Below are 17,444 nucleotides of genomic sequence, written 5' to 3' on the forward strand. Positions count from 1 at the left end.
AAGGCCAATGGCTCTGCAAACTCCTCCCTTGCTTCCCAGAGAATCCTAGGATAAATGCCATCAGGCCCAGGGAACTTATCTATTTTCACCCTTTCCAGAATTTCCAACAACTCCTCAAAGCCTACATACCTCAAAGCTGTCCATTCTAATTAATTGTGACTCAGTATTCACATCGGCAACAATGTCCTGTTCCTGAGTGAATACTGACGAAAAGTATTCATTCAGTGTCTCCCCAATCTCTTCAGCCTCCACACGCAGCTTCCCACTACTATCCTTGACTGGACCTATTCCTACCCTACTCATTCTTTTATTTCTGACATACCTATAGAAAGCCTTTGGGTTTTCTCTAATCCTCCATGCCTGACAGGTACATACTTATCAAGGACACGCAATAGTTGCTCCTTGAACAAGCTCCACATATCAATTGCGCCCTTCCCTTGAAGCGTACTTTTCCAAGCCACGCATCCTAAGTCGTGCCTCACCGCATCATAATTTCCCTGCCCTCAGCTATAATTCTTGCCCTGCAGTGCACACTTATCCCTCTCCAACACTAGAGTAAAAGTCACCGAATTGTGGTCACTGTCCCCAAAGTGCTCACCTACCTCCAATTCTAACACCTGGCCTGGTTCGTTACCCAGAACCAAATCCAGTATGGCCTCACCTCTTGTTGAAACTTTATTGCTGGAACAGCACAGCAGGTCAGGCAGCATCCAGGGAACAGGAGATTCGACGTTTCGGGCACAGGCCCTTCCTCAGGACTGTGCCCGAAACGTTGAATCTCCTGTTCCCTGGATGCTGCCTGACCTGCTGTGCTGTTCCAGCAATAAAGTTTCAACTTTGATCTCCAGCATCTGCAGACCTCACTTTCTCCTCACCTCTTGTTGGCCTGTCTACATATTGTGTCAGGAAACCCACCTGCACACATTGGACAAACACTGACCCATCTAACAAACTCGAGCTATAGCTTTCCCAGTCAATATCTGGAAAGTTTTGGTTAACAATGCCAAACCACCCCCTCTTTTACATCATCTCTGTTCTTACAGAAACATCTAAATTCTGGAATCTGCAACAACCATCACTGTCCCTCCTCTAGCTATGTCTCTGAAATGGCCACAACATTGAAATCGCAGGTACCAACCCACGCTGCAAGTTCACCGAGCTTATTTCGTATACTTCTTGCATTGAAGTATACACACTTCAAGCCACTTTCCTGTTTCCAGGCACCCTCCTTTGAGCTTGATGCCATGTTCCTAACCTCCCTACACTCCAGGTCCTGCAACCTAAGGCTACAGTCTGGGTTCCCATGCCCCGGCAGAGTTAGTTTAATCCCCCCCCAAGAGCACTAGCAAACCTCCCACCAAGGATACTGGTGCCCCTCCGGTTCAGGGGCAGATCATCCTGTTTATAGAGGTCCCACCTTCCCCAGAAGAAAAAAACAGTTATCTAGATACCGGAATCCCTGCCTCCTGCACCATCCCTGTCGCCACGCATTTATCTGTTCTCTCTCCCTATTCCTCGACTCTCTATCACGTGGCACAGGTAACAAACCAGAGACAACAACTCTGTTTGTTCTAACTCTGAGCTTCCAACCTAGCTCCCTGAAAGCCTGCCTAACATCCTCAGCCCTCTTCCTACCTATGTCGTTGGTGCCAATGTGGACCACGACTTCGGGCTGCTCCCCCTCCCCCTTAAGGACCCAGAAAACACGATCAGAGACGTCATGTATCCTTGCACCTAGGAGGCAACATACCAAACGTGAGTCTCTCTCGCCCCCACAAAACCGCCTATCTGTGCCCCGAACTATCGTATCCCCAATAACTATTGCTCTGTTCTTCTCCACCCTTCCCTTCTGAGCAACGGGGACAGGCTCCGTGCCAGAGGCCTGAACCCCATTGCTTACCCCTGGTAAGTCGTCCCCCCTTTATATGTATATAAAGGACTAAATAATGTATTATTATAAAAGCATTTGGACTAATGTTTTTATTAAGCCACATTATCAGAATCACTGGTTTCAGACCATAATCTTTTTGTGATGCGACAGGTTATTAATAAATCCCACCTCAGGCGACTCTCTGTGTGGAGTTTGCACATTCTCCCCATGTCTGCATGGGTTTCCTCCGGGTGCTCCGGTTTCCTCCCATATTCCAAAAATGTGCAGGTTAGGTGAATTGGCCATGCTAAATTGCCCATAGTGTTAGGTGAAGGGGTAAATGTAGGGGAATGGGTCTGGGTGGGTTGTGCTTCGGTGGGTCGGTGTGGACTTGTTGGGCCAAAGGGCCTGTTTCCACACTGTAAGTAATCTAATCTAAAATCTAAAATCCAATAGGGAATTCAGATAAAACTTACTTACCAAGATAATGGCTCGACTTTGTTACCACACAGAGCAAGTGAGGTGAATAGCATAGACACATTTAAGGAGAAATTAAAGAAGTACACAAGAAAGAAAGGTATAAAATGATACTTTTTATAGTTTAAATTGAAGTAGGATCAGAGGATGTTTCTTTAAACGAGAAACACCAGATAGATTGGTTGAAACAAATACATTGAGTTATGCAAGGTTTTCAGCACAGAATCAATGTCACCTTTTGTACAAGTCAAAAACCAATACCATGTTCCTTATCAATTTAGTTCTGGAAGAAATTCCAATGAAATCTTGTGTAAAAATAACACCATTGTTTTCCATTGGCATGACAGTGTCAGCACAGTTTCTTGGAAAGCTCTTATGATTCACAGTCCTGTTGATGCTTCCCAAGTGGTGAGGCATTAACTTTCAGGTCATCACAAGCAGGGTTTGTCTGGTTGAAATCTTTTAATTCTGATAAGATAGATTCTGTTTTTAGTTTGAAGGGAGTGGTTGTTCTTGAAGGAGTGACAACAAAAGAAAGACTTATTAGGAGATGGAGAACTACAGCTCAGAAATTTATGTTGTGTTTTATTTGTATCTGACACATCACAGGGTAAATGATTCTTCTTGGTCAGATTTTAAAATACAAAAAAATGGGCATCATTTGGAAGCTGTTGTCAGATATATTTTGTCCCGTGGCCAGAAAATGAACTGTACTAGGCACGTGAATACAGTGGCTACAAAAGCAGATCAGGGGCTAGGAATTCTGCAGTGAATAACTCACCATCGTACTTACCAAAACCTGCCTACCGTCTACAAAGTGCAAAGTACATGATGGCATATTCTTCAACTTGACTAGATGACTGCAGCTCGAACAACACTCAAGAAGCTCATCACCATCTAGGACAAAGCAGCCCACTTGTTTGGCACCATCCACTTACTCCAGCACTGATGCTCAGTAGCAGCAGTGTATACCATCTACAAGATGCACTGCAGAAATTCACCAAAGCTTAGACAGCACCTTCCTAACTCATGACAATTTTCATCCAGAAGGACAAGAGCAACAGATGACACCTCCAAACTCCCCTGCAAGACAATTATTGCCACTCCTTCAGTGTTGTTGAGTCAAAATCCTGTAATTCCCTTCCTAAATGCATTGTGGGTCTACCTATACCACGTGAACTGCAGTGGTTCAAGGTAGCTCACCACCATATTGGATAAGGCTGAAGACAACAGGAACTGATAACAGACTTAACAATGGGCTTTTATGTGAATGAAATTAGATGGAGTCAGTCAGGTCTGCTAAGAGTTAAAACTGCAGAAAATCAGTAACTGCAGGATGTACCAAGTTGGGCATATATTTGGACAAAATACTTGGGATTGCTTATATGCATGGATAAGTCCAAATAAGGCATACATTTGACCAATATATTCGGGATTGGTCATGTGCACGGATAATTCCAAATAAGACATTTATTTGGCACAGAGACTGGAGTATAAAGGCCATGAAGACATCTTTTTGTTCAGCATTACTTTGAAGTTTAACATTGCAAGAAGTACCCTTTGTCAGAAGGCATCGTGAAGACATCAGCTTGGCCAGCTGCAAACTCTCACAGGTAATAACAGAAATCAGAGTAATGAAAGACAGAGATTAAGATATCTCTAGTATTTAGAAGTGTATGTTATTTTAGTACTTAATAAACTAATTGTGTTTTATAGTGGTCCAAGTATCTCCACTGTATCTTCGTCTATGCATGTCCTGTTGTCACTCAGAGAAGGACAACATAATTTTGATGTCCGTGGTAGGAATCAACAAGAAGTAACTTTAAGTTACTCCAACGTCGGATTCTACATGTATCCTGTTGGCCTTGCTGATCATTACTGGTGGGTTAGTAAGTTTGCAAATGGTACAAAGATCAGTGGAGTTGTGGATACTGCAGAAGGTTGTCAAAGTATACAGCAGGATATAGATCAGTTGCAGATATGGGCAGAGAAATGGCAGATGGAGTTTAATTCAGGTAAGTGTGAGGTGCTGCGCTTGGGAGATCAAATGGAAAGGAAAGGTTAGTGGTAGGACCCTGAACATCATTAATTTACAGAAGGATCTTGGGGTTCATGTCCATTGCTCCCTGAAACTGGCCACTCAAGTAGATAGGGTGGTAAAGAAGGTATATTGCATGCTTGCCTTTATTAGTTGGGAAACTGAGTACAAAAGACAGCATACCCTGTTCCAACTTTATAAGACTTTGGTTAGGCCACACTTAGAGTATTGCATTCATTTCTGGTCGCAATATTACAGGAAGGATGTGGAGGCTTCAGAGAGGGTGCAGAAGAGGTTTATCAGGATGCTGCCTGGATTAGAGGGTATGACGTATAAGGAAAGGTTATAAAAACTTGGGTTGTCTTCTGTTGAGCAATGGAGGCTGAGGGGAAATTTGATAGAAGTCTATCAAAATGAGATGCATAGATAGGATTGACAGTCAGAATCTTTTTCCCAGAGTTGAAACATCTCATACCAGGGAGCATGCATTTAAGTTGAGGGGGCAAAGTTGAAAGGAGCAGTGAGGGGCAAATTGTTTACACAGAGAGTGGTAACATCTGGAAACCGCTGCCAGGATGGTGGTGGAGGCAGGTACAATTAGGAGCATTTGAAGGGCCTTTAGTTAAGCACGTGAATACACAAGGAATGGTGAGATACGAACCAAAGGCATGCAGAAGGGATCAGTTTAAGTGGGCATCATGTTTGGCACAGCAGCATGGGCCAAAGGGCCATTCCTATGCTCAATGTTCATGAGAGGTCTAAATGGAGTACAGGTTGATAATGTCCCCACTCATGAAAGGATGGAAAGTGAGAGGGTATAGACTTAAAGTAATTATTAAAAGCAGAAGTGACATAAGAAGAAACATTTTCACAGCAAGTGATTAGGATCTGACATTCATTTCCTGAGATTGTGCTGGAGACAAGTTTAATCAAGGCATTCCAAAAGGGAATTAAATGGTTATTTGAAAAGGAACATTCTTTGTAGGGTTACAGGAACATGGCAGGCAAATGGCACAAGGGAAAATATTCATTTGGAGAGTTGCCGCAATGGACTGTAATTAATCTGTGATTCTAACAGCATTCTTATACAGCATGCAGTTCATGGTATTGCATCCAATGCCAATACATTAACTGACTTTGCACTGCAGCAGCAAAGACATTTGCCAGTACATAAATGAGAAATCTAGCATATTTGCATGTTACAGCTATTTGTATTGCAGTGTTGCTACTATCTGAACTGTAAAGAGTTAAAAGGAAGATTGTTCTGATTGTTTTAAAGGTAAGGGTTGGAGGAAATGTTTATTTGATACTCTGTCAGTTTCCTCTAAGTGGGGTCAACAGTGAGAATTTTACAAATGTGGAATTAAATGACTTAAGACTTAGATATGGTTGAAATTCTACTTAGGACTTAAAGGTACTTTTCAATTTTCCAGGTTTCCTGGTCAAACTTTGAGCAATTGTGCTATGGACTATTCCTAAATGGCAGTTAGAATTTAAGACTAAAAGAGCAAAGCTTTTCCTGAAAATATAATAATACATTACATGTGCGCTGTGTTTATTCCGGTCTTTTCATTGCAGTACATTATCTAATTTTCCATGAGTAAGTTAATGAAGTGAGAGACCTCAGTTGTATACTTTATGAACTTCCTGCAAGCATAAAGTATTTCCTGTGGAAATAGAGATATATCTACTTGACATTAAGAATTATGAGCTTATTAAAGTGCTGCTTTTGCAATATTGAAACATTGCATCCTGTCAATGCCTTGTTGTAGCTTACAACAGCCCTCGACACTATGTACAACACCACCAATCTTTGTCATCAGCAAACTTCGTAGCTCACTCTTCTGCTTCTTCATCCAAGTCATTTATAAAAACTACAAAAAGCAGAGGTCCAAGAACAGATTCCTGCGGGACACCACAGGTCGCCAACCTCCAGGCCGAATACTTTCCATCCATTACGACTGGTGTACTTCTTTTGGCCAGCCAATTCAGTACCAAGACAGCCACATTTCCCTATATCCCATATCTCCTAACTTTCTGAATGAGCCTACTGTGGCCAACCTTCTCAAATGCCTTACTAAAACCCATATACACCACATCCACTGCTCGACATTCATCAGCTTGTCTTGTCACATCCACAAAGAACTCAATAAGGCTTGTGAGGCATGACCTGCCCCTCACAAAGTCATACTGAGTATCTTTAATCAAACTATGTTTTCACAAATACACACAAACACTTTCTCTCAGAATCCTTTCCAGTACCTTGCTTACCACAGACATAAGACTGACTGGTCTGTAATTCCCAGGGATTTCCCTATTCCCTTTCTTGAACAAGAGGAACAACATGCTCCTCCTTCCAATCATCCGGTACTACTCCAGTGGAGAGGGAAAATGCAAAGATCATTACTAGAGGCTCAGCAATCTCATTCCTCGCTTCCTGTAGAAACTTTAGGTATATCTGGTCTGGCCCTGGGGACTCTATCTATCTTGATGCTTCCCAGAAAGCACATCCACTTTCTTAATATTAATCCGGTCCATGGTATTCTCACCATCAACAAGGTCCCTCTCTCTCATGAATACTGAAGCAAAAAAACTCATTCAAAGCCTCCTCTACCTCTTCAGACTGCAGGCGCAAATTCCCTCCACTATTCCTGATCAGCCCTACCCTCTCTCTGATCATTCCTCTTATTCCTCACGTAAGTGTAGAATGCCTTTGGGTTTTCCTCAATCCTTCCCACCAAGGGTGTTTTTATGCGCGTGATGTGCACAGTCTCATTTTGGATTGGATAAAGTTTACATATGGCACAGATTGATCAAGCAAAAAATAGTCATAGAGAATACAAAAGAATATTTAGAATTAGTCATATCATATGTAACTGTTTAATTATTATTTTGATCAGAGATGAGTCAATCCAACATACACAGTAGCCAGTTAAAGACACCACTGAAAGCCTGGCTTCAGACCACTACATTCCCTCACTTACATGTGAACTAATATGAACAAAGCATACCAAAATGTGAAGCCATTGGAAAGATATTTATTACATAATGTGTTTCCAGAAAACTGGTTCATTAAATTGTGTACTTCAAAAAAAAACATGACTAATTCTCATGCCTGGAATAAGAGTTTTAAATCTAATTATTTATTAATAAAAATTCCACAAACTATAATCGCTAATTGACAATGGTAATTTCAGCAGAAATAGAAGGAAGCCATCTGCACTCAAAAAGGACACATCAATATATATCAATACACTAGTTGTAGAAAGTCTGCAAAAGACCTTAAATCTGTTGGCCATCCTTCTCCAATGTGACCAGTTCACAAAACTGAGCTTGATTTATTTATAGTAAGAAATTACAATTTTTGACAAAGAACTCCATAGATAGCAGTTCACAGCATCTCCTTGGAGCATCCCCTCAATTAAGTCCTGATTTGGCTAGCCTTGTAACACAAGTAAAACAGTTTTCATTAACCACATGCGATCCAATTCTGAACAAATGTAAGGCTGGTAAAAATAATAATTTATATTTAAAATTAAGTGCTCAGAAAATTGGAAGTGTACTATGAACATTTCTATTCTTAACAAATAACTTATCTGAATGAGTTTTGTTGTACTGCACAATCCACATAAAATGCAATGGTCTATTTGGAGAGGGAGTCATTGGTATGTTTTGTCAGGTATCAGGATCAGAAAACTGTGCTAATATGATGCCATTGAGCGAACAGAAGAGAACAGACTTGGCTATACCGCTTTAATATACTTTTTTCAATGACTTCAACATTATTATGGGGAAAGTGCAAATAGATGGGTTGAACTGAAATGTTCTTGCAGAATGCTGGCACAAAAATAATGGATCGAATGGCCTCCTTCCATGCTATAACCATTCTATTATCCTATGAACATTCATTGTAATATAATACTCTTAGCACTTCTTGTTAGGATATCATAGATCATTTCATTTGCTAAAATAGTGCGGCAGATTCCAAAATGGTATTGCCAGCTAACTAAGATGCACACGATATGTTTAATTCCATGCTCTGGTGGAATCCGGTCTGGTCTAATTTCAAACCAATCATTCCCTAGTTGCTAAAAATAGAATATTAATAAACCCTCCAGTTATAAAGTTTTATGGTAAACATGAAATAGCATTTCAAGCTACTTTCTTTCCAATATGAATACAATGGACATATTATAAAAAATAACTAATGCACAAGCAAATTTCAGCAGATCTGGAAGTCTGAAATAAAAGCAGAAAAGGCTGGAAGAGTTCAGGAGATTTGGTAGCCTCTTTGGAGCGATTTGACATAAACATCTCAGCATGATCGATTTTTGATAAATGACCACCAATCTGTAAACTTAACTCTGTTTCTGTAGCCACAGATGCTGCCAGTCCTACTGATTAGATTTGACATTTTCTGATGTTGTATTATAAACTATGCATTTTACAGTATGTTTAAATCCTAGTTAGTTTGGGATACAACACATAATATCTCAAAATAGCAGACCTTGATATTTTATGATTAAAATGCATTTCTAGTGCAAGAAAATTAGTCAGAGGATTTTGTATACCTTTAGATACCTTGTCTGTATTACTTGCCACTTCTGTGAACTTAAATCCCCAATAAATGAATAATACAGATCACCAAAAGAGAAAATGCTGGAAAATCTCAGCAGGTCTGGCAGCATCTGTAAGGAGAGAAAAGACAAAATGGAAAACAAGGGAGAAGGGTAGCAAAGGGGAAAGAGGAGAGGAAAAAGGTGATGAGAGAGTGGGGAAACGAGAGAAAGAGAGACAGACAATCAAGAAATAAGAGGTACAGAATAGTGAAAAAAATATTTAAAAAAGATAAATAAAATAAATGAAATAAAATTACGGAGCAGAATGAAAACAGAGGGGTCGCGATGGGATAATCATCTGAAGTTGTTGCATTCAATGTTGAGACCGTCAGGCTGTAACGTGCCTAGTCGAAGATGAGATGCTGTTCCTCCAGTTTGCATTGAGCTTCACTGGAACATTGCAGCAGGCCAAGGACAGACATGTGAACATGGGAGCAGGATTGTGTTGAAGTGGCAAGCCACGGGAAGGTCCGGAACCTGACTGCGTACAGATCGAAGGTGCTCAGCACAGATACAGATTACTTCATCTTGAGTTTAATGAGTTAAAGAGAACTGACAAAAATCCAGCTTAGAATTTCCAAAGCATCAGCTCAGTCAGTAGCAATCTTGCCTCAGAATCGAATGGTTTATGTCCCACCTCAGGTCTTGAGCACAGAAATGGTGGAGATGATGGCCTATTGGTATTTTCTTTAGACTATTCATCCAAAATCTTCACGAATATTCTGGAGATTCGTGTTTGAATCCCACCAAGACAGATGGTGTAATTTGAATTCAATAAAAAATATCAGGAACTAAAAATTTATTAATGATCATGAAATTATTAGGGTGTAGGTTTGATATCCAGACGTTTCATTACCTGGCTAGGTAACATCATCAGTGGCGACCTCCAAATGGAGGTCACTTGGAGTTCGCCACTGATGATATTACCTAGCCAGGTAATGAAACGTCTGGATATCAAACCTATAGCTCAGCAAGCAAACCTACACCCTAAACCTCAACCTGAGCTACAAACCTTCACAAACCATGAAATTATCAAGTATCAGAAAATGTCATTCACGGACTTGAGACTCCAGATGAACAGCAATGTGGCTGGCTCTCAACTGCTCTCTGAAATAGGAAGTTACTTAGTGTATCAATCACTATGAACTCTCAAAGAAATGAAACCAGACAGACCACCTGGCATTGGCCTAGACACCGGAAAAGACAATGGCAGAAACAGCCCTGTTGACCCTGCAAATTCCTCTTTACTAACATCTGGGATCAAGTGTCAAATTTGGGACAGCTGTCTTATAGACGAGTCAAGCAACAGCCTGACATTGTCTGTGAAGTATGATTCCATGAGCGCAACAATGTCCTAGACACTACTATCACCATCCCTGTATACGTCTTTCCCATCATCAGGACAGTCCTGGCAGAGGTTGAGGCACAGTGGTATCCAGTCAGGAGGGAGTTGCCCTGGGACTCCTCAACATTGACTCCAGACCCATGAAGTGTCACAGCTTCAAGTTAAGCATGTGCAAAAACACCTCTGCTGATTATCACATACCGTGCACTCTCTGCTGATGAATAGGTACTCTCCACATTGAACATTCGGAGGATGCTGCTGAGTGTGGCAAGGATGCAAAATGTAGTCTGGATGGGGAATTTCAATGTTCACTCCAAAAGTGACTTGGCAGCACTTCTGATCAAGCTGGTCAGGTCTGAAAGAACATAGCTGCTAGACTATTTTGCAGCAGGTGGGGAAGCAAATAACAAGAGCGAAAAATCTGAACCTCATCCTTACCAATTTGTCAGCTGCAGTTTCAGCTGTCCATGACAGTACTGGTAAGAGTGACCACTGCACAATCCTTGTGGAAAAGAAGTCCTGCGAACAACTTCCATCATGTTGTGCTAAATGGGACAGACTTCAAGTAAACCTGGCAACACAAAACTGGGGCATTCATGAGGTACAGTGGGCCATCAAAAGCAGAATTGTACTCCAGCACATTCTGCAACTCTATGGCCTAACATATCCCTCACTCAAACATTACCCCCAAGCCAGAGAATCAACCCTAGTTCAAGTGTGCATGAGGGCATACCAGGAGCAGCACCAGACATACCCTAAAATGAGATGTTAACCTGGTGAAGCTACCAAACATGCATGCCAAACAACAGAAGCAGCAAGTGAAAGCCAGAGTTAAGCAAGTCCACAACCAACAGATCAGACGTAAGCCCTACAGTCCTGAATGGTGGTGGACAATTAAACAACTCACTGAAGGAGGAGCCCCATCCTCAATGATTGAGAAGTCCAACACAGAAGCGCAAAAGAGGAGGCTGAACCATTCACAGCAATCTTCAGCCAGAAGTGCCAAGTGGATGATCCACCTGGGCCACATCCAATAGCCCCTGCATTACTGACACCAGTCTTCAGCAAACTTGATTCACTCCACATCATATCAAGAAACGATTGGAGGCACTATATATTACAAAGGGTATAGACCCTGACAACATTCCATCACCAGTGTTGAAGGCTTGCACTCCAGAGCTTGCCACTCTCCAAGAACGTTGTCAATACAGTTACAAGACCAACATCCAGCCAACAATTTGGAAAATTCCCAGATATGTCTCATATATAAAATCAGAAGTCACATGACACCAGGTTATAGTCTAACAGGTTTACTTGAAATCACAAGCTTTCAGAGCACAGCCCCTTCAACAGGTTCAGTGAGAGAGAAGAGCAAACAGGCACAGGGTTTATAGGCAGATAAAGCAAAAGATCATACAAGTGCTGTGCGTGGAGTGTCAGAATAAGCTCTGCAGGTGTCCAAGAGTGTTAGACGGTCAGTAAAGTGTCAACAGCTGAATACCCAGGGAAAGGATGACCTATAATCTAATTAAATGAGGTAGAGAGAGAGTTACAAAAAAATTAAAAATAAGATGGTACTGGAGACAAATTAAATGACTGGAAATAACATGGTAGGTCTAAGAGTCGCAAGCCAAGCATCTAAGCAAAGTAATTCAAAACTGGATAAATTAATGAAGCTAGACAGATCATAACAATTTATCAAAATGATGGTGTCAAAACAACAGTATAGAAGTTTAAAAACAGGACAGTAAAGCAGTTTTTACGATATGGAACAGTGTGGTGGGGTCACATGCAATACAACATGATCCCAAGATCATGGTTGAGGCTACCTTCATAGGTATGGAACTTGGCTATCAGTCTCTGCTTGGCGATTCTGCTGGACATAAAAATCAGGACAAATCCAATGCAGCCAAATACCTCCCCATCACTCTACTCTTCTTCATTAGTAAATTGATGGAGGGAGTCATCAACAGCGCTATCCAGCTGCACTTGCTCAGAATAACCTGCTGGGTTCCACTAGAGACACTCACCTCCTGACCTCATTTCTGCTTTGGTTCACACATGAAGAAAAGAGCTAAATTCCAGAAGTCAGGTGAGAATGACAGCCTTTGACATCAAGGCTGCATTCAACTGAGTGTGGCATCAAGGAGCCCTAGCAAAACTGGAATCAATGGGTACTGGGGTGACTCTGCTAGTTGGAGTCACACCTGTCATATAGTCATGGTTGCTGGAGGTCAATCATCTCAGCTCCAGGACATCTCTGCAGGAGTTCCTCAGTGTAGTGTCCTATGCCCAACAATCTTCAGCTGTTTCATAAAGACATTCCCTCTATTTAACAGTCAGATGTTGGGATATTTGCTGATGATTGTATAATGTTCAGCACCATTCACAACTTCTAAGATACTGAAGCAGTCCATGTTCAAATGAAATAGGATCTGGACAGTATCCAAGCTTGTACTAGTAACATTCACGCCACACAATTGCCAGGCTATGACCATCACCAATAAAACCAATCTAACCACCGTCCCTTGATATTCAATGGTGTTACCATCACTGAATCTCCCACTATCAAGATTTTGGGGGTTACCATTGACCAGAAACTCAAATGGACTCATCACATTAAAGAAAAAGTGGCTTCCCATGCTCCTGATCTTCGGGCATCTGGTGCAGAGGGGGGAGGGCAGGTCTGAAGACCTCCTCGTGGGTCTGCTCTTGTGCCTGGCCAAACTGGCCATAAGGAGAAAGTGAGGACTGCAGATGCTGGAGATCAGAGCTGAAAATGTGTTGCTGGAAAAGCGCAGCAGGTCAGGCAGCATCCAGGGAACAGGAGAATCGACGTTTCGGGCATAAGCCCTTCTTCAGGAATTGGCCATAAACAGGTCGAGGTAGCGGGCCGTGGAGGGGGTCGTTAGGGACAACAGCCTGCCCCTCTTCTGCAGTTATGTTAGAGCCCGGGTCTCTCTAGAGAGGGAGCACGCGGTGTCCACAAACACCCTTGAGCTGTTCAGGGAGAGATGGGCACCGCAGCGAGTGGATTGTATTATTTCCCCCTAGATTAGAGTGGTGCTAGAAAAGCACAGCAGATCAGGCAGCATCCGAGGAGCAGGAAAATTGACATTTCAGGCAAAAGCCCTTCATCAGGATTCTTGATGAAAGGCTTTTGCCCGAAACGCCGATTTTCCTGCTCCTCGGATGCTGCCTGACCTGCTGTGCTTTTCCAGCACCATTCTAACCTTGACTCTGATCTCCAGCATCTGCAGTCCTCACTTTTGCCCTGTATTATTTCCCTCTCCAACTCTATTTTGATTTAATCCCTGCTCTCCCCTTCAGTGCTTGATCACACAGCAGTGCCCTTTGATGTGAACGGCACTGCTTGTCACTGACTACTTGGGTCTTTCCTTTCTTCTTGGGGTGGAAATTGAATAAAGATCTGTACACCAAAAGCAAAAAAAAAAGTGGCTACAAGAGCAGGTCAGAGGCTAGGAACACAGCAACAAGTAATTCCCTCCCTAATGGTGTTGTGAGTAGACCCACAGCAGGTGGATTGCATCAATTCAAGAAGGCAGCTCACCATCACCTTCTCAAGAGCAATCAAGGACTGGCAATAAGTGCTGGCCAGCCCATGATACCCAAATGCCAAGCATGAATTAAGAAAAAACTGAGGCAGTGCTGCACTGAGAGAGATTTGGTTTTTGGATATGATGTCAAACTGAGGTTACATCTTTGATTTGGTTTGATTTATAAGTATCACATGTGCCAAGATACAGTGTAAAATATTGTTTTCCGTGCTAACCAGACAAATCAATACCTTACATAAGTACATCACGGCTTTAGAACAGAACGTAGAATATAATGTTATAGCTACCGAGTATGTGCTGAGAAAGTTCAACACTAATATATGAGAAATCTATTTGTAAGTCTGATAACAGCAGGGGAAAAGCTATTCTTAAATCTCTTGGTGAAATCTGTCACATCTGTACTCTCAGGTGGATATAAAAGATCCTTCAGCGTAAACGTGCAGGGTAGTTAGCCCTATTTCCTGGACAATTATTTGTGGGAGCTTGCCATGTACAAATGGTTTATTTCCTTCTTTACGACAGTGATTGCACTTCAAAAGTACTTCACTGGCTACAAAATGATTTCAGCGATCTGCTGGTTATGAACAGCATATTTCTCAATTTTCTCTTTCATATTTCTGGTCACAACAAAATCTACTCAAGCTTTAAAAAATTTAAATGTTCCTTTCACCTCTTTATCATCAGTTTATTATTCTGTAGAGATTAATTTAGAACCATCTTACAAATATGTAAATATAGAAATATCTTTAAAGTAAAAACTGTTAGTGTGAAAAGAATCAATAAATTAACAAAGAAATATCACCAAATGCAAAACTGAGTGAACTACATTTCTATTTCAATCTTTGTCATTTTATCCATATTTCAATATCTTTTATCCTTCAATCTCCACATTCATTGGATTATCCTCCACCACTTGTGTTACCTCCAGTAAATAACACAATCAAACATGCACATTCACTTGGCTCTCAGCATTTGAAAGGAATTATTCCCTCTGCAAGATCCTAATCCACACTTTTGTCATCCCCACAGCATCTTCTCATGCAAGCAATTTCTCCAAACTGTTTATCTCTAAAGATCCTAGCTTACCCTAGCCACCTAGCTTAATACATACCCTCCTGTTTCCATACTCTCCACAGAAAATGAACATTAAAAAAAAGTAGTCCATCTGGTTTCTGAATCCTGCTTCACCTCTCAGTACCATCATGGCTGATCTGATTCTGGCCTTAACTCCCCTTTAATATCTGCCAACGTCCTCATATAACCTCAAATTTCCTTATAAATAAAAAAAAGCCTAAATCAGCATATGGCAACAGGGTAGCTCAGTGCCTCACAGTGCCAGTGATTCAGGTTCGATTCCAACCTTGGACAACTGTCTGTGTGGGATTCCTCCAGGTACTCCGGTTTCCTCCCACAATTGAAAAATGTGTAGGTTAGGTGGATAGGCCATGCCAAATTGCTCATAATGTCCAGGGGTGTGTAGGCTAAGTGAATTACAGCCAGTCAGGCCGGATGCTGCCTGACCAGCTGTGCTTTTCTAGCACCACACTCTCTACTCTCATCTCCAGCATCTGCAGTCCTTACTTTCTCCTACATGAATTGGCCATGGGAAATGCAAGGTTACAGGGATAGGGTAGGGGGATGGTTCCGGGTGGGATACTCTTCGGAGGGTTGTTGTTGACTCGATGGGACAAATGGCCTGCTTCCATGCTGTAGGGAATCTACAAAAGACTGACTTTATCAAATGTATCCCTTGTGACTGAACCAGTATGTACTTAATACATAGCATACTGTGTTTGCCTGTCCCTTTCTCTTTTTCTCCCCCAACCTCCCATCGACATCCACTTTGTGTTTTTCTCTTTTTATGCTCCCTGTCTCTCTCTACCATATATCTATGTTTATCTCCAATTGTCTCAAGTCCTTTCTCTCCACATGCAAGTTGGTTTTATTTTCCAAATTCCTTCACTAATCTAATCCCTCTTTCTTATATTCATTCATCCATCCCCTATTTCTTTGATATTCATTAACATAGAACATTACAGCGCAGTACAGGCCCTTCAGCCCTTGATGTTGTGCCGCCCTGTCATACTAATCTGAAGCCCATCCCACCTACACTATTCCATGTACATCCATATGCCTGTCCAATGACGACTTAAATGCACTCCTCCTTTCCTAATTTCTGTCTAGCTCTCCTACTATGCACCTACCCTCTCAGTCTGCTTCTTACTTGTCTGTACTTCTTCACATCTTCCAGATATCCTATATTTCCCTCTTTCCACATCTTCTTACACTTGTGTCTGTGTCTCACTCTTCCAAATTTTCTTTTTTTTCTCAAGTTCATTTCTTCTTTGCATTTTTGTTTTGTTTTACAGCTTTCATTTTGAATTTTGTCCTTAGGTGATCACCATCCACCATTCTTCTCTTAATTTCATTACCCTGTCTATCTTTCTGTGACTCCTATTGTGGGCATTCTGCTTCCCTGAAATTCACTCAACTGTGTTATCCTCTTCTTATTAATTTGTCTCCATCAAGATCACTATTTATTGACCATATCTTGCTGTCTTCATTTCTCACCAAATTTGGCCTTTATTTTTTCACACTTTGTCTTCACCTCGTTATTTGTTTCTACTTCTCTGTTTCTGTTCGTCCACCTCTATGTTTTCCTTTTCCCTGATTGCCTCGTTCTGTTTTGTTTACACATCTGTCATGTTATATGTTTCTTTTGTTTCCTGTTTCTTTTTGATGTCTTATTTACTCCCCTTCCCATCCATTCTATTGAATTACAGTTTTTCAGTTATCTCTTTGAGTTTTGTCTCTAACTTCCCCGTTGCGGTACGTTTTTCTTTACTTTCTGCTATTTCTCGATCCCTTTGCCTGTTTGTTTCTTCCTTAATTTATTCCTTATTCTCAATTCTTCCATTGAAATCTTCAATTTTCCCATTACCACGTCCCTCGTCTGTTTCTTCACCTCATTCTCTCTCTGTCCTCTATCCTTCCATGATCTCTGCTGGTCTCTTTCTTTCTCTCCTCCCCTTTTCACTCACTCACTCACTCCTGGAAGACATCCCTGACCTGTTCTGGATAACGGGATCCCAGCTGAAGGCCTATTCCCGGCTTTGATTTGAACTGCAGCCCAGATGGGCCTGGCGGCCCCCGGCCCCAATCCCCGGCCCCCGGTTATTGCCGGCGCGGGGAAGGTGGCGATTCCGAGCCCGAACCCGGCTCTTACCTGGCGGCGGAGGCGGCGGCCCTGCAGCAGGAGCTCAGCGGCGGAGCCTAAACAACGTCAAAGGGCAAGGAGAGAGGTGGCTCGGCACCGCCTGGAAGAGCCGAGCAAGTCAAATGGACTGACACCGGGAGACCGGCGTTGGGAACAGAGAGAAAACCGGCCGAAAAAAATAACTGAGAACGGCGGAGGGGGAGAGGCAACTGGATAGACGTCAGCAGGGGAGAGAGAGATTCAAGAACAGAGAGGTGCAGGAGGAGAGAGAGAGAGATTCAAGAATAGAGGGATGCAGAG

General features: G+C 42.0%; 1 protein-coding gene across 6 annotated transcripts in view; it reads right to left on the reverse strand.

Annotated features, from left to right (window-relative positions):
* The window catches only part of LOC122561800 (guanine nucleotide-binding protein G(I)/G(S)/G(O) subunit gamma-7), a 313,573-nt gene extending 296,135 nt beyond the window's left edge, over positions 1–17,438 (reverse strand). For all 6 annotated transcript variants that reach the window (XR_006315112.1, XR_006315113.1, XR_006315114.1 and 3 more), the window contains exon 1: positions 17,154–17,438. The gene's annotated coding sequence lies outside the window, so the exon portion shown is untranslated. The remainder of the gene's footprint in view (positions 1–17,153) is intronic.
* Positions 17,439–17,444: the final 6 nt, after the last annotated feature.

Source organism: Chiloscyllium plagiosum, chromosome 2 (genome assembly GCF_004010195.1).
Source record: "Chiloscyllium plagiosum isolate BGI_BamShark_2017 chromosome 2, ASM401019v2, whole genome shotgun sequence".
NCBI lineage: Eukaryota > Metazoa > Chordata > Chondrichthyes > Orectolobiformes > Hemiscylliidae > Chiloscyllium > Chiloscyllium plagiosum.